Below are 25,780 nucleotides of genomic sequence, written 5' to 3' on the forward strand. Positions count from 1 at the left end.
TTTGAAAGAGTCACCGGGAACTGCGTGTTCATGAATACATAACATGCGAATAAAGTGTTGCTTTATTAACTGAAAATTTTGGCCACGGAGAGTTTTTCGAATTCCAAAATTTCAAAGTACACGTGAACTGAATCATTTCTGCAATATTTTATGAAAGAAATCAATGAAAGAAATCTAACCATTTTTCGTATCAGTTTCTTCTTCACAGTTACAATGATTACAAACTTCTTAATTTCAGTAAAGAAATTAAAATTTCTGCAATTTCTTTTAACTAAAGGTATTAAAAATGTCGTCGCTGCGAATACATCCTTCAAATAATACAAAATTTATATTTATTGCGTTAGCATGTTTACCTGAATGTTTAAATATTTATGACAAAGGAAAAATATTTTATCCCGATTAGAAACAATGGAATAACATTTACAGTTAGATTATTACTCGAAATCTCTATTGTACGAGTCAGATAGTCGTTAAAGTACGGCAAGGGGTTAAGAAAAAGTTTCATTTCAATCCTGTGATTCAAATATTCTCATTAATTTTCATTTCTAGAAAGCAAACTTTAGAATGACGAAATTATGAGGACTTAACGAATTATCGATCGACGAGACGATTGCAGGAACTTGTCCATCGCTTTCTACGATTGTGTCGCCGCTTTTAAATGCGGCAATGAAACAATGTGCAATAAGAGTTTTAGTTTGTATCACCATCAATCTACGAACATCTGTCGGATGATCGACTTCTGCAGGGTTGAATCATTCGAAAAGTTTAATCCATACTTTCAGTATATACATATGAAATAGTTTCGTGAAGTTTCCGTTCTCATGGCTGGTTCGTGTGGCGTTTCGCGTCCTTCCGACACAGGGTTGAAAAGTTCGGGCTGCTATGCTGTCGGAAATAGGTCTCTTTAGGTCTAACAAGAAAAGTAATGGCTGATCGGCCGTCAATCTCCATCTTGTTTTTGTCGAGAGTTGTTGTCGTCGTCTTAATAAGGCTCGAAGAATACGCTGAAGAAAGTTTTTGTAAATTTCACGTCGTAGCTAATCTTTAAAACTACTTTAACTTTAATCTTTTTTATCGGGAACGCGATTTAGACTTCATATCCATTCAACTTCCCATGATACAGGTCACAGTCATTCTTTGTTACGATTAGAAACGATTGTTAGCTCGAAAATCCTGTTAACGTATCGTCTACACAATTTTATGGTACCCAATGGCACTGTCCGTCCGATAACATTCTGTACAAAGCCTCATTGTAAGAAATCAGGAATTGGGACATAAATATGAGATTTTAATTAGAAAACTTTTATACTGTTAGTACTATCTGTTAAGTAAGCGATGTTTAATTTAAATTGATATTTTCTTCGTAATATCAACATATTTGATTCTATGTATTTCATCAGTTGGAATTAATTTACTCTGAAAAGACTGCTCGGTAAGTAATAGGAAATTCACGAAGCAATACGCATATAGTAATCACATTTCATTGAATAAATTCTTTGATTTCACTACGGAACGTCACCACTGTTATGTATGGCTAATCTCACAGGTGCGTAAAAATAGAAAACAATTTCGCTTCCATACGCTGGTAAGCTGAACCAGCAGCCATAAACATTTCACGAAATGAAAATAATTCATATTCCCATTTTACAAATTCTGCAGTTTGACATATTCTACAAATGGTTTTTATAATTTTTAAGATATTAGGAGCACAAATTAGTTTGGTCCGTTTTCAAAAGATAGCTCTAACTGTTATGACTGTTTCATAGTAACAACTGATTTCAATTGTTTCTGATAGATTAGATATCTGCCAATAACATTCAGTTTATATTATTTTGAGTTTCATTTAATACACCTGTTTTTTACTCTGTTGAATATGTCAAGTTTTGTGTTAACTAAGCAGCATTTGCGAGAGATTTTAGTTTTCTGCTTTAATTCGAAGAAAAGTGCAGCTGAAGCACATCGGATGCTTGTTCAAGTCTATGGTGACAATGCTCCAACTGATAAATCATGTAGGGAATGGTTTCGACGCTTTAAGAATGGTGATTTTAGAGTTAAAGGCAAGCCTCGCTCTGGGCAGCCAAAAAATTTGAAGACAAACAATTAGAGGCATTACTCGATGAAGATCCGAGTCAAGTTCAAGGGGAGCTTGCAGCATCATTGGGAGTTACCCAGCAAGCAGTTTTCGTACGATTGAAATCCATGGGAATGATTCACAAGCAAGGCAATTGGGTGCCGTATGGCAATTGGGTACGATCGGAAACATGACAAAGTCATTCTTCTCCATGATAACGCTCGGCCTCATGACGCAAAAGTTGTGAAAAATTATTTGGAAACGCTCCTTTGCACTCGAGTGGCGACTTTGAGGCACCATTCAAATTGTTATATCACGTTCAGATATAATTTTTATACATACTATCAACGTTTATATTTAAGAAATTGTTAAAAGTGAAACTGTTGTATGAGTCACAAGCCTTAATTTCCTATGTATAAAATGTACTTCGTTATAGAAAATGGAAATACTATAAGCCAGAAGCATTACTTTAGATTTATAGTTAAAATGGCGTCGAGTGCAAAGGGTTAAAAACATTTTTAACTTCACTATTTCGACTCAAGAAATTCTAAATATTTGGTACGTTCTATTAAACAACGAAAACTGTCCGAAAAGTAGCATTTTTTAATAACTAGTATCGTAAATTGTACCGATTTGTTTAAAAAATCAATAATAAAACAGCGAAACTGAAACAAATGCTAAGAAGACAAAGTCTTTTACCAATCCTTTAATGGTTACTTGAAAGCGTCTTTTGAATGTCAGTCTAGCTTTATCATATCTAGTGCGGTGTTCATTAATGTCGTCTACATTATTACGTTATGCTTTAACTATCTTTTGCATATTTTCCTCATTGCATTTTCATCTCCTTAAAATTGGATCACTGCACGTAGTATGACGTAAGAAACCGTATGGTATAGTATCATGTAAGAAACTTCTCAACTCTTTATGAAATGCTTACTTAAACTTCTGTATGAATATTAATGTCCTAGGAAGGGAATGTATAATTAATATAACATAGATCATTTAATTAATACACAAGAAAATATAATTAAGACATTTAAAAGATGACATTGCTTTTTATATAGTTCACAATATACCCATCAGCTTTATGTGATAGTTTTAAATGAATTTTAAGAAACGATCGTATTCTACAAGAATGTCCCACCTAAGTCGATTATCTAAAATATCTCGCTTGTTTTTTGTTATAGGGAAGAATGTCAGACGAAAAATCACTATATGATAGCGGAGATCAAAATGAATTCAACGACCTATAATGTTAGGACCTTCGAGTGACCTTAAGTTCTATTTTGGGGTGCGATGAAATCAGAAATTTATAACAACGTTGCTACAGTACCCAAAAATATGGGAGTCTGGATTAGAACTGCATTTATTAATATCAGTAATCAAATTATAAGGCGGGCGAGATAGTCATTCATTAATCGGAAATCATTTTGAACACATACCGAAATAAATTTTCTCTCACTATTTATTCTGTCATGGTTATTTCATTATTTACATAAATTGCCCTAGCTTTATGAATTTGCCATACTTAAAATGGTGTGAAAGTCATAACATTAAAGGTCGTTCAATTCATGTTGATCTCGGCTGTCGTATAGAGATGATAAGAGTATACCATTCCACTTACAAATTAATACATTTTTTTTATCCATCATAATATTTGCTTCTCTGAACTAATTAATTTTATTCCATAAAATTCTTTACCATTATCAAAAACAAGCGAGATATTTTAGATGCCAGAATTAGTTGAGACCCCCTGAACATACAGCAGACTGTAAACATTATATTTAGTATGGTTAAAATGACAAAAATGAGTAGATTAAATACGAAACACTAAAAACATCAAAACAATTTATAAATGTTATTGCAACTCAAAACTTAACTCATTGAAATTATTAACGAATAAAATTAATGTCATTTAGTTGACCACTACGCATTCTGCAGGTTCTATGAACAATCAAGATTATTTTCAGAAATACACAAGAAATTTTACGTAATAACATTTGGATACTGTGAAATCAACTTATAAGTTTAAAGTTATTTTGATTGTAGGAAACAAAAATTAAATAGAAATATATTGTTTCTTTCAATAATTTTGGTAAGTCGATGACAGTGTGCAATAAGATGATTAAATTCTTCTTATGTTTTCGCAATTTTATATTTTAACTACTCATTTTTGCAATAAACGCATAAAATCTGCAATCTAGTAAGTTAATGTAACCTTAAGAAGAAAAAATCTAACCTTAGAGAAGAATAATTTTTACGAAAGTGAAAGTAAAATTTCGTTTTCATAATCCATACTAAACGCAAGTCGTACTTCTCGTCGGTGACGGGTGTTGGTACAAGAACGCATACATTTGACAAGGGACGTTGAATAAATGGTGCACACGAGGGTCTCCCAGTAAAATCAACAGCAAGTTGCCAGATGAGAGGACCTTAATTTGATTCACAACCTGCGACGAGAACTTTTTCAACCGACCAACCGTAATTAGTGCAGAAATATTGAACGCACCATTTTTTTGCCTACATTCCTCTTTTAATCGTAAAACGCTGGCATAAATTTTCATGGAACTTGAAAGTACGAACACACGCATATAATTGAATATCTTTACAATGAATGCTGAAGAAATTTCCCTTTAATTTCACGTTGCAAGATCGTTAATCATTCATTTCAAACGACATCCGCGCTAACGTCATTTTGTTATTAGACAGACATCGATCGGGAGCGTTCCTAGAGAGTATCCTAAATTTCATTTAATTTAATTATTCGGAAATGAAATTATTTGCTGAAAATATAATCCATGCAAATGAATTACTTGCGAGAAAATTTCCTCTTTCTAATCATTATTGTTTCTTAATTGAATACGATCGCCATGCTTTAAAACATATAGAGAAACAAATAGTAATAAATAAAACAAAACGATAAGAAAGTAATTCTGTTTTGACATTTCTAAGCATTACTTCTTTATTAACACATTAGCTTCGATGAATATATTCGGATAAGGCAATGTTTTAGTTAACACTTGTATTATATAAACAAACGTGTTCAAGAATAAATTGCTTGATGCCATGGCGCCGCAATTTTAATACGACCATCTGTACCTTGATGAAATATTCATTGAGGTGTACAGTCTTCGTCTTTATGCAAATGAGCAATAGAAGTTTAATCTTAGTTTATATACCTGGGATAAAACCACTTCTTCCTTTTGCTTGCCCATTTCAAAGTTATGATTGTCCAGAGTACATATATTCGACGCATCGAGTTCAAATTAATAGTACCGCTGTTAATATAACCATGAATTTAACGAGTAACGAAGCTACATATAGCTTTACTATCGACCTTTATGTATTTGTAATTTATACACAATTGTAAAAGACAGTTTGTTGCATCTCATACCACATTATTCTTCATTCAATATTCTACATTAAAATCATGTTTACAATAAAACGATCTAGCAGTAATTTCAAACAATTAAATCACATACAGCAACGTTACAAACGAATCGTCTAAACACAAGGATATTTTCAAAATGTTAGTATAGCAAAAGTAAGTAAGATGATAATGTAGGGTTTCAGACATTTTATTGTAGAGTGTATTATTCAACTGCCTACTTCTGCTTATTCCTTAAAATTGGAAAATTTTTGGGAACTTTGGTATATTAAAGGTTTACTGCCTGCCGAATAGTATATTTTTCAATTACAAAAAAATCACTGAAATTGAACAATTAGTTTTCGAGATATCTGTTTTACCAATTCGAAAAACAACGCTTCGAGAAAAATGCGTTTAATATTTTATGCGATGAAAGAACTCATGCGACACCCGACATTTGTGGTAATTTTTAGAATGTTTAAATTTCTTTCCAACTACATATTCTTGAAGTACCCTAAAAGTAAAAAAAATCGTCCGCTAAGAATCACATACGATCCACGGTACTCCATCACGGCGATAGAGGGTAGAATGAAGCCATATGTTGAATCCGTGACCACCTAAATAGACAGGTCGTTAAATTATCTCCCATACAATATTCTCCATTTGACTTGGCAATAACGTCATCGCACATATCGCATCGTCCTCGAAGTTCGGAATACAAGGACGCCGGCGACAAGCCTGACGACCTCTTTTTTCCTGTGCAGATCATTGCCTCCGTTCGTCGTCACCTTATCACTGACTTTCTTGGAAAAGTGCTCAACCTCCCCCTCTTACGTATAGCCGTATAGCCGGCTGGCCCTGGTCGGGATAGGTCGCGCTTCTGGATACCGGGACACCGATATAACTTAAAGCCACCCCTTCGAAAAGACGAATGCCAAGCCGTCGACTGGTCTTTTGGCCGGATTAACGGACTTCTCCCTTCTCGGCTGTCCCTTTTTATCTTGGTAGCCGAGGCGGCCGCCCCCTCGGCGTGTCTCGGGGCATCGCTCGTAAACAAAGCCAGGATAAATCGACATCTCTCCGTCATGTCCCATTCAGCGGCATCCCCCTTCAGCCCTCGCTGGCAGATCCCTACCCGAGTCCACCAGCGATAGTCACTTTTCGCTATTCCGGTTCCCGCGTCTGACGGACAGAACTCATCGGGTAATCCGACCGAGTCCGGCATTCAAACATCGAATCGAGTCCCGGACTTCAGGCCGTGTCGTTGCCGAGCTGGTTACACGAGATTACCAATTTTCTGCCTCCGCGACTCGCGATACACATCGTCGAAGAGCGAATCCGCGTCGTTTATTGGGACGCGTTCAACGCGCGAATGTGTAGCTGCATATTAGCGGTGACAGGAAATTTCACGTGAAAAAGGCTCGTCTTGCTGCTGGCATTTTTACAGAGTATTGTGGAACCTCGGTTGTCGGATCTAATTAGGACGACAAGGGTATTGGTTATGGCGTAACGTGTGATAGAAATATTTTACGTGTTTTCTTCTGGGTTCGAAAAAGTTTCGGAACTTTTTCGTAAACTGCATCAAAATTTATTGCATGAGGCGCTTAAAATGGTTCTCATATTCTAGTAGGAACAATTAAAGAACAATCTTTGAGATTAAAAATTTTGATTTGAAACTGCAAATGGTAAAATTTAGAAGACAGGGCTTTTTTTAAAACTGAATAATTTGTTAATAAAGATTAAAGAAGTATTGAAATACTGCAAGAACTTAAATGATTATTCTTGTTATACATCGAAAGCGATAATATTGTTAAATAGGTATAATAGTATATAATAATTCGTTCATTTTATAGGGACGTTTGTAATAAATGGAAATAACTGTGCCAATTCTGCAGTAATTACTCCACATCAAATATTTATTGAAGAAATTCACAAGGAACACAAATTTTTTTTCGTAAAAGATCCACACGATTAATTGTACGTTATTCTCGTTTATTAAATACTGTTACTAAATTAATAACGCAGAGCTAGTTGAGTTGCGATTTGAGTTTAAAATTTGTTTAGTATATAATATTTAGTAATAATTGTAATATACACTATAATCGCGTGTCCTCTGTGTTACAATACTTGAACTGTAAAATATTACAGTGTCTATATTGATCGGTATACGTTGTTGGCGATGATGGTAAAATAGTGATAGGACAAAATAGTGAAAGGACAAAATTTGCCTTCCGAATAATCAAATATTTTACAGAATAGCAATTAGGACTTCTGTAATTTACCTGCACAAATTTATTCTTCCTATACAAAATAATTTCAGTCAATATTTGATCGCTAAGTTAATATTACGTGCAATTTCTATTGCTTCGCACATTGTTTTAAATTCATATAAAATTACTTTTCCAGATGTACTTCCTTTCCGTTGCATTATTTATGAGATCTAACGAACGCAGAAAATAAAAATGTAACATATGATAACATATGATAATGGCTACAGGAGACACCATGCGATAGAGCGGCGTTTACGCCTTCAATGATACGTTGCATAATGAACGCAAACTAAAAATATCTGTGTAATAGCAATTTGCTTCCAGGCACCCTAATATAATTTCACTCGTTACTACTAAAATGTGAATTCATCCACAAGCATTATGTCTTAATGATTAAAAGTATAAATTGTTTTTATAATGACAGTCAATAATTCTGCTAATTATAATTTGGTTACCCCATCTTAGTAACAGACATAAAGAAACAATTTTATATGATCGAATATTCGTTGCAAATATACAGTACATTGTTAATATATAATTTTAGTAAGGTAACTTCAGTTGTGTGACATAATTTTCCAATTTGTAAAGAAATTATCTACAATCCACTTCAAATACACAAATTATTGCTAATAATGTAAAACACTTCGGAATACTGCAAAAATAATTGCTACTATAACCGAACTTCATACAAATTTATTTTATTTTCAGCATTAACGAGACGAACTTGTAAATAAAGTGAATTATACATGAAATACTTATTCTGTACCGCATTATGATAGCAAATGTTCCTGCTCTATAATAAAGTAACTCTACATTTTGCCAGTGTTAGTATGACAAAAGTGTTTGTTCTTTCACGGAACTGATTGCTGTCGTTACAACGTTGCACGTTGATCAAAGAAAGGCGGTGATATCTGAAAGTTTGAGGAAAGTCGTTCTCTGACAAGCATTTCGCTGGGCTCCCAGTTAAATGTGTATTTTAGATACGCCAAGGTTTAGGACACCTCTCGCCAGGAAGTTGAGGAAAAAAACACAGGACGGACGACGGAAATGCATTCCCTTTGTCCCCTTTCGCATTCTCGGTACTTCTTTTTAGCGAGGAGCCACTTGCGAAAGCTTATTTAAAGGAGAAAGATAGCAAGGCACAATGAAGGATAACGCATTGTCCACCGACGAGGTAGTTAAAACTTGGCTCATAATTACTCTCATTTAGCACCATCTACCTTCGTCTCTTAACGCTCATGTCTCTTATTCGTCGCTGTCGACTGAAAACTTACTGACGACTCTTTTATTCATTTCTGCCGCAGTATGACGCGTTAAGAGTATATTCAGAAACACATTTAAACTATACCAGTAGTTATTTAGCAGCAAAACTTTCGTTGGTTCGAAAGTTTTCCAGAGAAATTTGGGTATATAAATGGACCCAAATCCAGCTAGAAATCAGGTCAGTCTCGAGTCAGCAACCGACAAAGAAACGTTAGCAAGATCGAGTTCAATATTCTTTCAAGCAAATTTAATGCCGACTACGTAATTTGCATTAAGGTAATTTATCCCCACCGACTCGGTGCGAAAACCGAGAACGTGATTTAGAATCGCGTCTACACTTTTACCACACTAACATACATATGTAATATACTAGTAATATATTATACATATGTATATCTCTGTAATATACTAGGTTTTACCAGTTATTGTATTTCAAATTAATCTATTCCACTTCCTATTTCGAATCATTTGTTGGTACGTCCCACAAGAATACACTTTTGCCACTCGAGATGCATCTTTATTAAATCTCTTTAAAGTTACGGGGCTATTTGTTTCCAATCAATACACCAATTCCCTATCTAGTGGCGACTCGGTGACGAAACAAGCATCAGTCCATCTACGAATCTTTTATCGTTAAACCTATTGATGCTCTGATGATGAAACAAGCATCAGCCAGTCTATACATTTTCCTACTAGTAACGCTCCGGTGATAAAAGAAGAATCGGCTAGTGTTTACAAAACCTCCTCACCTAAATCTAGTGACGCCCTGACGATGAAAAAAGTATCGGCTAGTTCACGCAACCTTATCCTTCTAGTGGCAACTCGATAATGAAACAGGCAGCGACCAGTCCACGCATTTCTCTCCAATTTCTAAAGAAAAATCACATTAATTCTTTTGGCCACGTGTTTCACGACAAAGATCAATTTAAATAAGCAACTGTCAATAGATCACAATACGTTTGCAGTTCAATCTTCTGTAATTCAACTGTAAATATCTGTAATCGAATTTACAACTCGGAGGATAATTTTAAAATCGCAGAATATTGATATCGGATGTTTACGCGAATCACCCACATTGATATTTCTATAAGTGTTAATGACATATAGCGTACTACTATGGTAGTGTAACCATAGTGAGCAAACAATACTAACTTTCACCGATTGTACAAAAGTTTTATTAAAACACCTAACGGATTGTATCAGAAGTAAACCTTTAGGATCACAGGAATAGGAATAAAGTTTTCTACACCGTGTTGTAGACTAACGTTATACCACGATGGGGAAAATTTTCTAATGAATGAACTCTGAAGGATGGAGAACAACAGAGAACATTGATATCGATCAAACTCGATGGAAACATTTCCGTCGTTTAGACGGAAGACGGGAAGACCAATGACGGCGTATCGTTTCCCAGTGCGTCTGTCCACTGCGATCATTCGATTATTTCTCTGACAGCGCCGGAACGTCGGGAAGCGTGAATTTTTGCAGTTTTGGAACGGGAAGGGAAACAAAAATACACGAATCGAAAAATAGACGGCAGAGAAGACAGAGATAGAGCCTGCCAAAATGTCGTTAGTATCGACCGATATTCGTTTTATATGTACCCAGCTGCAGCTACATCCTCTTCAGCCGCCACTCTTGCATGGTAGGTATCTCCGTCATATTTCCATTCGTGTTTACATACGGAATGTGCACACACCGAGAACAGTGCCGGTACTTACTGTTTGACTGAATGTCAACCGTGCTCGTGTACCGTAGCCAACAATTTAATTTTCGATTGATGTGATTTTAATGGTCTGTTTACTTTGAAATCCGGTTCCGCTCCGATACTTGACTCGAAACTGACGAAACGTGACCAAGCAAATATAAATAGAACAGCGCCGAAAAGGAAAAACTCTGACCGAGTGATCCAAACCACAGCGAACATAGGAAACCTATGCCTACACGCATTGTTGACACTCCTCGGGTATAAATACATACATTGGTGCATTTTATTTGCATTCGATGTCACATTCGTCCGAATTTTGCGAATGTAAAACTTGTCAATGTCAAGACCGTACTAGTGATTGTAATGATTGTAATGCTGTTTTAAATGAAGATGGCATTTTTATTTTGACCGCAAAGTTGAATGTATAATTATTTCTACCAATTTAATTTTAATGTCATTCTAAGAAAAGTTGAAAAGCTAGTTGAGAAGTAATTCAAGTTAGAGAATAATTTTAAATTAAAATTATTAGTTATGCTTTTTTATCAACATCGTCATTTAATAGGTATTATATTTGTTTTCGTAATCACAGATGTGTTACAATCATGATTTGTATTGCGTGTAAAGAAAATCACTTTAACTTTGCGCATAGCATTATTTAAACTTAAGATGCCTAACAAAATATTACGGTATTTTTTATATTTCATTTATATTTCATAAATGGATATTTTGCATTCAATATTATAATATTTACGTTTACTTCGCATTTAAAATTAATAAGCTCAAATTGAAGATTCTTTAATCAATCGAATTATTGAAAATCGCCTGGAATGTTTAAATTCTGGAAGTAGATTAACGCAATCAGATTCATTCCATTTTTAAATACGCTTAAGTTAGCCATTTGTTACCAATACTTCCATATCATAAATATGCAAAAGGATATTTCTTAGACCCATCGTTTAGTAATTTAGTTTATAAAAATGAAATTTTTCTGATTAAGAAAAGCGTTATTTTCTTATTGAGTGTTTTAGTAATCGTTAAAGTTATAAAACAAAATGACCTGATATATGATTTCTACAGAACTGCACTTTACTAACATAAATTTACAGGGTAATGTAACATATAATTTAATCAATACATCAACGACCGTAACATATAAAATATCGTGTACATATTAAAAAGACATCTATTCAAAAGTAATGTTTTCAATATAACGGGACACGCGCAGTACACTAATTTAATGTATAATAATAATGATACCCACTGTATAGTAGTTTTAAACAATAAATTAACATGGTTATGCGATTCGACGACAAATTTTCTATAAATTCTGCTTCATATAAAACATTTCTAAATTAATAGCAATAATAACTATTGTACACGACATAACAATAAACTTGCTTTCCAAAACATTCTTACATAAAACACTTGAACGATAACTGAGCTTTCAAAACTTTTTTATTATAAAATAACTGTGCGACGTTGTTTCGGGAGAAGATACGGGTACCAAAGGAAAAATGTGATTCCACGTGACGCGGACAGATGTTAATCCATTGCGGTCAAAATACTCGTAAAATTGAACACTCTGGCGTGCATCGGAGAAACGGCGTAAATAAAGTTTAACAGCTAACCAGTTTGACGGTGGCGCGACGTTTATTCCGAAACTATTAAAGCCGAAGTTCAAACCAACTAACCTGCACAGCTGGTTATCGGACAGATGGTGGCATTATATGTCGGAAATTGCAACAAATACTACGACGGCAGATCCACAAATTGTTAATTAATTTCAGGAAATGGTAATTGAAAGTACGCCGAGTGGATATAATAAATTAAGAGTTGATTGGCCGCTGGCGGATTAATTAATGACGGAAGAAAAAACTATACTAAACTGACATGCGTTACAAAAAGTAATACATTTCGATTTCCTTAAGAATTCTCACACGTTTCGCAGTCTACCACAAAGACTACCGACGATCATTTTTAGTCGCGTAAAATAACACGTTTTGCACCTTGCTGTGAAAAACATTGTATTATATTTCGTTCCTTTCACAAAGATTATCGCATCGTATGAATTAATAAAATGAATCTTTTAACCTGTTTTTTAGTTACGAAAATTTGGGACATGGTTTAGTAAGTATTGATATTGTTCATATTTTATAAATCGAAATAAAATTTAGTCTTTCCATCATTAATATTTAAACATTTAACATTTACGTATATAAATATTATACATAAATCATCCGTTTGACAAAGGAGTTTACCGGTGGCAAAGAAGTGTTCATCAATCATGTGGTCGCTAATGATCTTGCAGTTAAGAATTTTATTAAACGTGAGTCAAACAAATTATTTTAAAATCCCAAGAGGTTATACAGATCTTTTAACATTGTACGTAATTCGAAATCTTGGACGAATTATATATTATGTTAATTTAAGTGGACACACATATTTCTTTGGAGATACTAAAGTTTAATCAATGGTATTATTGGTTTATATTATATTTAATAATAATGTTCCTAAGAAAAGTGAGACTTGTTACATTTCGTATTTCACATCGAAACGATGAACATTATTCAGCTTTAATTTGATGTCTCCAGAAGTTATTGGGACAAACTAGGAGATGACGAATTTCTGCGCACGTATTGGCTGGGCGAACCTTTCGCAGGACAAAAGGAAGCGTGAGGCTTAGGTTCTGCTACATCAATGTCGTTGCAAGCTCATCTCAATTTAGTAAGTGCGCCATTGTCGTCTTATCAGGTTCACGCTGCGGAACCAATTTTATCGACGACAAAGTAACAATTTACTCCTGCTGGCAATGTTCCTAGTGCCGTAGTGGTAGACTTCCGATGACCAGGTCAGCTAGTAAACGCTTCCGTTATCAACCTGGGTTTACGTGTCGTAAGTTAAACGACCAATCCCTCCTAACCTGCTGCACCTAAATTGTGAGATCGACCAACAGTAATATAGCTCGCCAATTTATTTGCTACTATCGCATTATTTCTTCAAAATTCAATACGTATTTTTGCCATTGAAATGCGTTGATATAAAAATATTTCGACTCAGCCTTGTATCGTTCTACTCGAAAAATCAGCATACACCAATCTCTTAGATGTTAATGAGCCTGTTAAGCGGATGTGACGATAAATATCTTCATAAACATCTTCTAAGTTAATTAAGAGCAATTTCGTTAATTATATGCCATTTAATTCTTCAAAAGCAAATGTAGACAAGAGATGAAAATTGTGTTATTCGAAAGGTTTGTAATGTTGTTTTGTGTATGCATCATTGTTTCAATATGTATACCGTGAAACAATTCTTTCAATGATTTAAATTAATTCTTTGGACATTGCAAATTTGTTTGATTTACGTAATTTATAAATATATCACAAAATATTTTGTTAAAATGAATAATCAACAGCTGAAAAGCGACTTTATAAATTACTTTCAGCGTGATAATATAACTTCTTGACCCATTGTGAGATAAGGGAAATACATAAATTAATTCACTAGTTATCAATTCAACAACGATTTCATATCTTGAAACAAAAATTAATTTACTCTGATATGTGAAGTAAGAGTTCCATATCACTATCTACATATGTCCTTGAAAACAAAATACTTTAGACACGTTATGGTTAAAAATGTTTAGAAAATACGAATAAATTATTGTGCGATTTATTATTTTATGTTATTTATGCGAAAATGTATCAATATTAACCTAAGAAATGCATAATATCTAATCATATGTATTAGATGCGATCTATGAAGAGGACGCCTATTTCGGAGAAATCCTGTAAACATATATGTAAAAGGTAATCATAATAAGACTACTGATCCTTATGCATTTATAGTATTTACACATTTTTTAATTGATGGGAGATGTGCATACTATTTATTATGTGCATACATCATTATGCCCTTATTATTATTATTAACCCCTTGTCGTACTTTAACGAGTCAGATTCGTGATGGAGATTTTTAGTAATAAGCTGTTAGGTATGAATGTTCATCCATTCATTTAAGTTAAAATCAAATTTTATTCTATTGTCACCAATATTTAAACATTTTAGTAGATGTAAGCACACAATAAATATAAAATACCTTTTTCTTCTAAGAAATTAGTACGATCGAAAAAATTCTAATCATAGTGATTGTAAAGAAAATAGTATGGCAAGGGGTTAATGGTTATCTATATCATAAGGAATTTTATAGTTGATAAATTGAATTTTTATAAAAGAACCTATCAAATTTATACATGTTTAAACTGTTGAAAGATACTCATACTAACAAATATTAATGATTGTTGCTTTCTCATTTTTCCTATAAGCAAGTTTGGGTTTTAATTATCTCTTCATTATTTTCAGTTTCATTATCTTTTATTCCATTTGACTTTGCAGTCGAAGTGCAAAATATATTTTCTGATCTACTGTATTTCCATTTTATATGATTTATTACAGTTTATGCATATGAAATTGAACTTATTGGAAAGTACAATAGTTACAGTATTGACAGTTTTTAAAATACAAACAAACCTAACGCTATTAGAATTAATTTGAAAAATAGCACAGGAATATCTGGTGGTGTCTAAGAGTCGTCGCTTCAGTGCAAGGGATCAATAATAAATTGTTTAGCATTGTATTTAAATAGGTTTCAATATTATCAAGTAGTTAGAAAGCAATAACATTTCACCAATAATCCCATAGTTTCAGGCTAACATACTTTCATTTCCAATATGATTCCAACCGTCATGTAAACAAACATTTAATTCTCAAGGTTGAAGTTAAAATGACTTCGAGTGCAAAGGATTAGTTCTAAGTCCTGATTACGTGAATCATCGTCCTAATCTCTTTTCATAGCAAACAACATCGGTCGTTCTCTTCAACGCTTCAGCACGCACCATGTATTTATATGGTAACACAGACAACGTTGATATTCCCCAATGATTCTAGAAGAGCAAAGGAAGGTACACAGCTGCGGCGCCATTTCTGTGCCTTGATGCACACAACCGAGCAACGATCATTTATATTTCATTTCGTCTAAATCAAGGGACTTCTAGTGTAACCAACGCCCTTTGCCACTTCCGGTGGCTGCATATCTCTGGTTTGTAATTTTCTTCGATGCATACACGTACAGTACGTGAAGACGCCTACAGGGTGTCTCGATGCGAAAACGATAAACTTATTTTGTGCAAAAAGTATCTGCGAATAAAAGTCCACGTGAACAATATTGAATACAAATTAGTAGTGAGACGAGAAATATTTAGAAACCGGATAGAACTATAGTTCCTTCTGCAGAAGAAGGTATAAAATAGATGTTAATAGATTACATTTTATTTGTGCAGCTTGTATGCACAAAAAAAATATGCACTAAACTGACAATGCAATTAGATTTATTATAAGCTCTAGCTAGAGTTAAATTTTTTAATATTTTAGCAGCAAATTGGTAGTGTTTGATACGGGTTAGAAAAAACGTTTAGTGTTGAACATAATTTTTAAAAGTATTCTCCAACGTAACTACTAGATATTTAACTTTATATTTTAGAAATTGTTGCAGTTTTGAATAAAACAGTTTCTAGCTAGGACTTCTAGTTCTTCAATATCTAATATTATTGTCCGACCTGATCGAAGTTCACTGAAAAAATAACTAGTTTTAGCCATTAATAATAGGTAGTAATCTTGCGTGTATAATTTTGAATGTTCGAATGTCACGATACCATTGGAAATGATACAAAGAGTATGCATATTTCAGTTGGCTCGGTGAAATCCAATGACATTGAAATCGCTGATTCAGGTTTTACCGACGTGGTTTTGATCGAAGAGAATTCACTGACGTTCGATGTGACCGACAATCACATTGAATGATGATCGCTTTTGTAGATTTTTCAACGGATTGTGTATTGTTCGTACTTCGATACTATTTACGATTTCATTTTAAATAGAAACATCATTATAAAGTGTGATGAGATTTGTGGAAACATGTTTACCACATTGAAATGGTAATGACGGTAGAATTATTATTTTCGGATTTATGTGTAGTGTTAAATTGAATAATTTAAAATAAAGAAACTTTAAATAAATTTGAAATAAAGAAACTTTTTCTGTTTTCTTGTAATCAATATTTAATCGTCCGAGCAAATATCAACACGAACAAGGTGCAAATTTTCCTTTTCTTTGTTTAGGAAATTATTAAAATTGAAAAAGTTCTAATCATTGTATCTAAGAGCCCATATTGTGCGTGATAAAATTGTTCAGGTTTCATAATATATTCTTACCCTAATTTATAGTATTTTCTAAATTTCATTAAGGGGTCCGCAAAACGTATGAGTGTGGACAAAGCAATTAATGCCATACAAGTTACTTATTAATTCTAATTCGATCAAATAAAATACTTTAATTTGACAGTTTAGAGATTTTTAATCTGTAAGTCAGAGTGTTAATTAACTGTATATCAGGTAGGATTATCGAGGTTCCACTTCACCCAGAACCGACCAATAACTAGTCAAGCTCCATTCCAGAAAATGACATTTTAATTGAATGAAGCAAGTTGCTGGTTTCGTTATAGCACACCCGGTATACCTGTATCTTGAAATACATGCATACGGTTGTATAATATAGGAATATAGTAGTGGCATAGCGAGGCCCGGGGCGCTGCGAAATAGAAAATTGGCCCATCCATTTCTCGTAACACTTTTCCTGCCAAGCGGGATTGCCCGAACCGCGTTGAATAAATGCATGTATCTCGAAGGCATATCGTATTTCAGAGCACGACTTCTTTCAGCCGTATTCCACCCCTGTGCATCATAGGGCGAAGAAGAACCGAGGGGGCAATGATTCGCGTCGATAAAGACGCATCGACGGTGCGCTCGAGCTTTTATTTTACCGCTGTGAACGAACCCTTCTTGGTTCGTTAGGCGGTTACAAGGTATTAGGCTACCGTACCGGAAGATTAATTACGCCGGCTCCCTTTTATCGAAGGATTTCTGATAAATAGGTTGCCACGATAAGTTTCTCTGTGGCTCGAGAAGCTCTAATATCTGGCAGTAGCGTTACAAATTTACCGATCTTTGCATGATTAATCGATGCTCCGGCTTCGAGCTCCGACGTGTTTTTCTCGGTGTAATAAAGTAACGATAGTTTTACGAATGGGACGAAAAATAACCTGCTTAAAGGGAACTCAACAAACCTTTGATGCATATCATGGTATTGCTCGATTCTAGCTAGACTTAGGTCTCTTAACACTTTGTCTATCAATTGGATTTCATGAAACGAAAGCGATTTACATAACCCTTTGCACTATAATAACCAGTCAGACTCGTAATAAATACTTCATGCAGGATCTACTAAATATGAATATTATTAATACCATCTAAAACGAAATAAAATGTAATTTTTTTGTTATCAAGGTATAGAAATGAAATTAAATAAGGATAATGTTTTAAACATTAGATATCTTTCGCGATGAATAAAATAAACAAAATGGACAAATTAAGTATTGTTTAATGTTAATGTTATGAAAATATAAAAATGCTTACGGTCGAATCAATCCGTAAAGTGTTAACATAAAATATCGATTGAGAAAAACGAGTAACATGCTCGACTTCTCAAAGTAGGCTACCTATTAGCGAAAAATTGCAAACAATATCGATGTCTCGAACCAAACAGTACAAGAATCGTCAATTTTGAAAGTACTGAAATAGTTGAAAATTTTGGGTGGTCCTAATTCGATGGTATTGAATTCTATTTTCAGCAAATTCGACTCTAATGTTCACGTTTGAGCAACTAAAAACCCATAGGCTAGACAATGGCCGGATCGGTTACTGGGCAAATCAGTAACGTCTCCCAAAAACGGTTGATTAGTAGTTGGCTTTTACTATCGTGGTTAGTATTTACTCGCCAGCTTCCTTTTCGTTCGTTCGACGATTCGTCTCAGGGAAAAGAAGTTGAAGTTGCGCTCCGCGGCGAAACCTTACGAGAGATCCTAGTTCGCAAGCGTCTGCAAACATCTCGGTTGCGGTTTCTGAAAGAAGGAGCGGAACAGCTGCATTGGCAGAGACGGAGAAAAAAGCTTGTCTCGTTATTCGAGGCTCAACAGAATCCCGGTTCTTGCGGCGCTCACTCGAGGATACAGCGCGCGCGGTTGCACGGAACAATCTGTTGTTTCGTAATGTCGTTGCTGAAGAAACAAATTGCATTTCTCTGGCCTTGATCCATCGCTTTCGATCAGTTAGTCTGCTTGCTCAACCGGTTAGAAGGTATCGGGCCATTACTACTGAATAATTTCTGGCTAGAATTGTAAGTGGAACGAATAAGTCACGGGGAATCTAATCAATTCGCATCGATCAAACGCAGAACAACTGAGAAGTTCAAGTGCACCTGCCACAATTACGTTTTTGCCTGAAACTAATCTGTGATATTATTATTCTTTCTATCAATTCTCGATTATTGTAAATTATTTAACGTAGTTTTAACAGAAATTTAATTAGAAATTATTTATTCTAATACATAGAATTCTATAGATTTTTGTTCGTAGAAATTAACTTTCTATGTAAACTAAGCACGTATTTGTATTAATTAGTACACAAACTAGTATGCACAATGATTCGTGTTTCTTAAAAAGAAAAAGAGTAATTCTACAAAATGATTCATGCTGTACCTAAACAAAATTACGTCGGTTGAAAAGTACACTATCCGACCGTTAATTACATTAACTTTTTTTTTTCTCCCCTAGTGACTGTATTTCAATTCGCTGTTTAAATTTGCAACGATTTCAAAAATGCTTATGAAACGAAACCGCAGTCCCGGCTTTTACCCTTTCGCTCCGAACGACGGATATATCCGTCATCCACATGGAAACTCGCAGAACCGAATGACGTATATATCCGTCATCCATATGAAAACTCGCGGAGCCGAACGCCGGATATATCCGACATACCGGTAAAGTCACGGTCTAATTTTTGGATAGCACAGCCTCTTGCGACTGATGCGTGAATCTTTTGACGAAACAAATAAACGACACACCACTTAAATTATATTCGTTATACCTGCATTTTTCGATTACTACTGTTTTACATGCCATAGAGGGATAGAAAATCGAAAGTACTAAGTTTAGGATAAAGAATTTCAGTAAAGTTTTGTATTGGTACGTCCACCTGCTGTCTAAAAATATCCTCATTTCTTATAAGTATTATAAGTTACTATCATTTCAATAAAGTGTTTAGGTTGTGCCCTTCACAAAATGGCATCAAGAGAATTGCAACTGGCGTGCAACTTGGACGGATTAAGAATTTATTTGGATAGCAATGTGCACACTTTGAACTGATTCGCCGTAGCGAAAGGATTAAAACAGTTTCTTTGGAAATTAAAACGTACCACGGTAGTCCGAAGCTAAAGCGAATTGTCGGCGGGTCGTGACAATCGGTATCCGTGTACGGAGAATTACCACTAAATTTGCAAGTGAAATTGTCAATGCGCACGTTTCACGAAGTAATACGAATGTGACGCAAGTGCGTCGAAAGGTCGTGCGGCGAGTCCGCAAACGTTGCATTAAATAATAACGATATTCGAGCGAATTTAATGGGTTCGTTATAACCGACTGTACTTGGTTCTGTCAATTCCCCTCACAGACCGTGATAACTTTAAACGGTGGTGAAATATCGAGACACTCTTAGACTGAATAGTTGACCTGTGTCAGTTATAATTTCTCTATTATGTAGGTAATATCGAAAAATCTGTCATCATTTGGACATATTTCGGGATAAAAGCTTAGATAGGAAGTTAACCTATACACTATATTTTACTATGTTCGGAGAATAATGAAATGTATCTCATACAAAAGTCTTTAATTAAATATTAGAAATGTGACGACCCCGATTTCAACGGTTGCCAGGTCAATGAACTGCGAAGGAGTTTCTGTACGCTGCTGCTAGACTCCGTTTAGCGCGGTATGTTTAGGCGCGCACAAGGATACAAAAAAAGGTTCCTTGTGTTAGGACGCCCGATGGCACATTGTATTTGTATAATCGGTTTAACGACCTGTATATAAGCAATGTACGATCATTGTTCAAACACTTATTACTTATTGCTTCTTCCTTTTTCGAGCACCACACGCAACGAGATAACGAGACCTCCACCGTCACAGTGAAGAGTGTAGAGGAACATTTCTAACGTTCTCAATATATTTTACCACGCCAATCCTCCACAGAAACATATATATACACTTATCGGCAGAAGTTAAGAAACAGTGTAATCATTTGGAAATTTCAGTATATTCTTTCATTCAGAATATGCACCTTGAAACTAAGTCATCGATAAACAATGAATTTTTCCGAACATCAATATCTTTACTTTTTCATTTCTTTGTTCTACATCGCGTTTTAATTAATTTCTAAAATTTGTACAAATAATGATATATATAATTAAAAAATATTGACCGTATTATGATAAATACGTGTCTTCCAATCAAATGCAGAAAACAAAGTTTCTAAGAGATGAAGCGATAGTGTTTTCTTTAGAAAATACTCGTGAGTTAGTTGAAATATAATAGTATTTATGCAATATTACTGCACTTTATTAAGGTGGAACTCTTTTTTATAATTAGAGACAGTAATGTTTAATAGCATCATATTAGGGTTAATATAAATATGGTATAAAAACTACTATAATTAAATAAGATAAATCTTATCATTGTATATGAACACAATTTATACAAGACAAATGAATAACTTCTTACGTTTTTTTTCAAAAAATGTAATAAAAGGCCATTAGTTGGATAAGGTGATCAAAAATTTCTAGAAACAACTTTCTATTTCGCATAAGAGAATAATTACAAAAAAATAGATTACCGGATTTTAATGAATTTTCCCTGATTAATGCAACTTAAATATTCGGATGGGATCTAATACATAATATCAGATATTTGTGCTGATAAATATCTCGCATTCTTTTATAGCAAATGATACTAGAAATTTAAATCGTGACGAAATATGCAAAATAAAATCCTTTTTTTTCCTAGTGGTTTTACGTCGCATCAGCTGTAATTTACTACGTAAATATAGTAACCGATCTCATCGATAGTTTAAATATGATAAAACAGATTTCTGAACGAGTTTTTGCATTGTTCTACTGGGTAAATATACTAAGTGATCTTAAATATGTCTACGTTTTGATTCAGTAATGTACAAAAGTATGCCTATAACAATAGAATAAAATAGTATAAAAACAAAAGAAATTTAAATTATATCATTAGTACTTCTTTTATTACTACGGACATTGATTATTTATCATACGTCACCAATAAATTTCATTATTGCTGGTAGGTGTTTCAACAAATATTTATTTCCCCAATTATCTCTTCTCTTACATTTTTACAAGCAACAATGTAAAGTTTCTTTCTAACCATACATAAAACTGTTTCCATTAGAAGACATGCACCGACTATTTTGCAATTGATGCTTGAAAACTATTTTCATTCTTCTTTTGGTCTGGCTTGCATTTTTAGTTCAAGCCCTTTAAAAATATATTCAAAAATAATTTTGACTAAATTTTCTTCGCTAAAAGAGGTCGTCGATTCAAAAATAATAATAATAATATTTTGAATTTTCCTCTAAGCTAATGTACCTTGCGTGCTGTGCAACGGTTCAGTCCACTATTATCCAGAAAATGTAGAAATGTAGGTGTGGTCGAATCCTTGATTCCGCAGCCTACGCGGAAAAACGAAAATGCTTTTGCGCAAGAAAATTGCAGACTCCTACAAAATTAACCGCGCTGGTCGGGCTGATTAATTCTGCTGGAGTCGAACCCATGTGTTCGTCGGATACGTCCAAGGGATATCCATGAGCATTATTCATTTGAAAATGTAGTAAACCGCGTGATGATGGAATCCACCGCACCGGACTGACGGGGAGAGAGCGAGAGAGAGAGAGAGAGAGAGAGAAATGAAAAGGCAAATTCATATTTAATATCCCATCGTCGAACCGGTGCCTGGTCGAATAATTATTTTCTGGACTCCGTTGACTGACGTTTGCCCAGCCAAATTACTGTTATTTGCGGCTGCGTAGATGTGGCTGATGAAATGTAGCAACCGTCGAAAATTAGGTGATTTTAAACGGAATACAATCGAGCCGCGTTTGATGTATTGCATACACAACGAATTGTCAGCCGTATCAAAGGACGTAATTCGACGCCGAAATCACCAATTTCTCTGTACAACACCGGCGCGCCTATTAAACGTGCCTCCTCTTATAACACGTTCCGTGTTGCGGTCGTTGAATAATTTCCTAACTGAAGCCGGTTCTGTTTGATATGCCGGACTTTGAACACCTGCCACGAAAAAGAACTTTTACTTGCTCGATTAACAAACAGGGCATTGTTGGTCCAATTAGCGTCGTGCAGTCGGTAATTCTGCAATTCGTTTCATTATAACCGGAATTCCGCTTCGCCTGCTATGCATTACATCGTATGTAGAGTTTTGTTCTTCTCGTTTGTTACAACAGAATCTGTAAATGTGTCCTCACTCTCTTGGTTTTGTTTGTTTCAGTGGAATTAAATAACTCTATCAGAAATTTTTGTTTCATAAAGTAAATACAACGGATAGAATAAATATTGTTTAATCCTAGTGTTATAAAAATATCAAAATGTTTGCGGCCGAATAACCGGTCGGTAAAGTGTGAAATTGTTTTCTCATATTTCAAGAATAGTACTTTCAAGTCACTTAATTATTCTTTCTGTGTAGTATGTTACGACCGAGATTACTCCTGACGTTTTTTCTTTCCTTCTTGAGGGTGTAGGCTAGATAACGTCGGCAGGGAGCACGGTCCCACGATCCAAAATATTTAGTCTACCGTATGGGCGCCAGTCGAGAGGGACCACGTATCCCTGAGTCACTGTATCATGCGCGGTGTAGGCCCCCACGATTCAAACACAAAAAATATTTATTTTTTGATAGACGCCAGCTTAAGGGCTGGGACCACGTGTTCCTGAGTTACGGTATCATCCGCGGGATGATCTGGTTAAGTAGGCCCAGTCCCCACTACCAAATTTTCCAGTTCAGCCGCATGTAAAAGGCCCAAGATTTTTCTCCTCGTCGGGTTAGTTTCCTTCCCCTCTCGTTCCTTCAGGACCCCGAGGCTCAGGAACACTTCGCCATAGAAAGAAAAGGTGTTCCTCACATATAATCTGCTCACCTACAGCCCGGCGCACTAGCCCCCTGCTGTCTTAGAGACCCCCCCCCCTCCCGCCCTCCTACTCAAATCGTTCCAGAGTAATAATTTCTGAAGTGACAGTTCTACTCCTCCTCACTACATTTAATAAAGCTTGTCTCAAGTTCCTGATCATTACTCCCTTGTTTTGTATGTACTGCATCAAATTTTTATAAAACCCAGCATACTTGATCCAGTGTCTTATCAATCCAAAATTCCTGCACGCAGCGTCAAAACATTGGCGTCTGTTTACACTGGATCGCCGTTCGGGTCGGAGCACGTAAACACGACCAGCTTTACCATTAGCATCTGTGTGGAGTTTCGTGCTAATGGTTATGTGTGTGAGTGTAATCGACTGACTTCCATGCGTCGGCATTGCTCGTTCTTACATCCTTCTTACTTGTTCTATAATTTCCATTTGTTTTATCTCGTGCTCCTCCTTACCCAACTAACTCTTACTAGCTCTTCATGTAATTGTTTGCATGTTACGAAGTTTTTTGAAATTTTCCTTCGTGTTACTAAATGTTTTCCCCTCCAGGTTACATTTTCCTGTAGTTAACGCCATCTATCTCATTTGCCTGGTGAGCCGGTACTACCGGCAGGAACGGGCCTTCCCCCACCTCACCACAAACATTTAAAAAAAAAAAATCCTCGTCGGGTTAGTTTCAAGTCAAATCGCGACGACGAGACGTAGCGAGATCGAGCCGAGTTCTCCTTCGAACAAATAGCGACCGACTGTACGTATACGCGTATCAATTAATATTTCTTTGGAAGTTACAAGGCCAATTAAAATTAATCTAAATATCCACAAAACTCATTTACCTCTGGTCACGTGTGCAAACTCGCCCTCAGCTCCTAACAAGTAACATTAAATCAGATTCCAGATGAATATTTCGTATATATTTCATTTTATTTTCTTCGAAATGTAATTGGGTAGTATTTCAATGTTTTTGTAACCTAACAGATATGAGCTATTGTTCTGCGACAAGCGATCGTAATTGTAAACTCGTGTTTTGAGATGTTGATGTTGAACCCTTTTGAGTTAATACGAAACAACCGGTGTTATAAGCCCAAACATTTGAAGCTTAATTATAAAAACAAAACACAATACATTGTATAATACATTTTAAAGATTTATACGCAGTATCTTCAATCTTAAAATTTCGAAATAACTTCAGTGCATATTGTCATATTTCTAATGCATATTTAATTAATCTATATCGAAGGACATTACTGAGTTTTTATTAAATGAAGTAGTAATAATGACAATATAAACTTCATTATTATCAAACAAACGTAATAAAAGATCTATAAATAATCACTATGATTCATACATTCGAAGCATAGTTACAAATACAAAGATACCACATTGGCAAATATCTTTATATTTCAAAGAAAAGAATGTATGTTCAACATTTCTGCTTCTTGCCAACAACAAATTGGAAAGAGTATTTAAGTATTCACACCAGTCCAAATTTCGAGTCCCATAGTCCAACAAGTTCCACAAGTCTACGAAATTATATTTTGCGTCAAAAGAAAACCGCAGTGATTAGATTCTCTTGTGGCAGAAGCTCTTGTGCATGCTTAGAAAATGAAACATTGGTTCAAGTTTAATAAAGTTTGCACAGCTTAAAACTGTTCCTTGTTAATTTAGTGTATCCGTGATATCCACGGACATGACCGTTAATCCTGTTAGTGCCGACCGAAAAAGTTGCACTTAAACGGAACCTACTTAGCCAAATTCGTGTATTATAATTTGTGAAGGTCTGAGAAAAAACAAATTTTATGAAACATAATAATTACGAAATTCATAAAGCAGCGCACTGAGAAATTAAACTTTTATTCATTAGAAACACTAAGGAAATAAACTTTCCTCGTAGCGAGAAGCGGTGCATAGGAGTTAAGAGGTTAA

The sequence above is a fragment of the Augochlora pura genome, chromosome 3, assembly GCF_028453695.1.
Source record: "Augochlora pura isolate Apur16 chromosome 3, APUR_v2.2.1, whole genome shotgun sequence".
NCBI classification, from domain to species: domain Eukaryota; kingdom Metazoa; phylum Arthropoda; class Insecta; order Hymenoptera; family Halictidae; genus Augochlora; species Augochlora pura.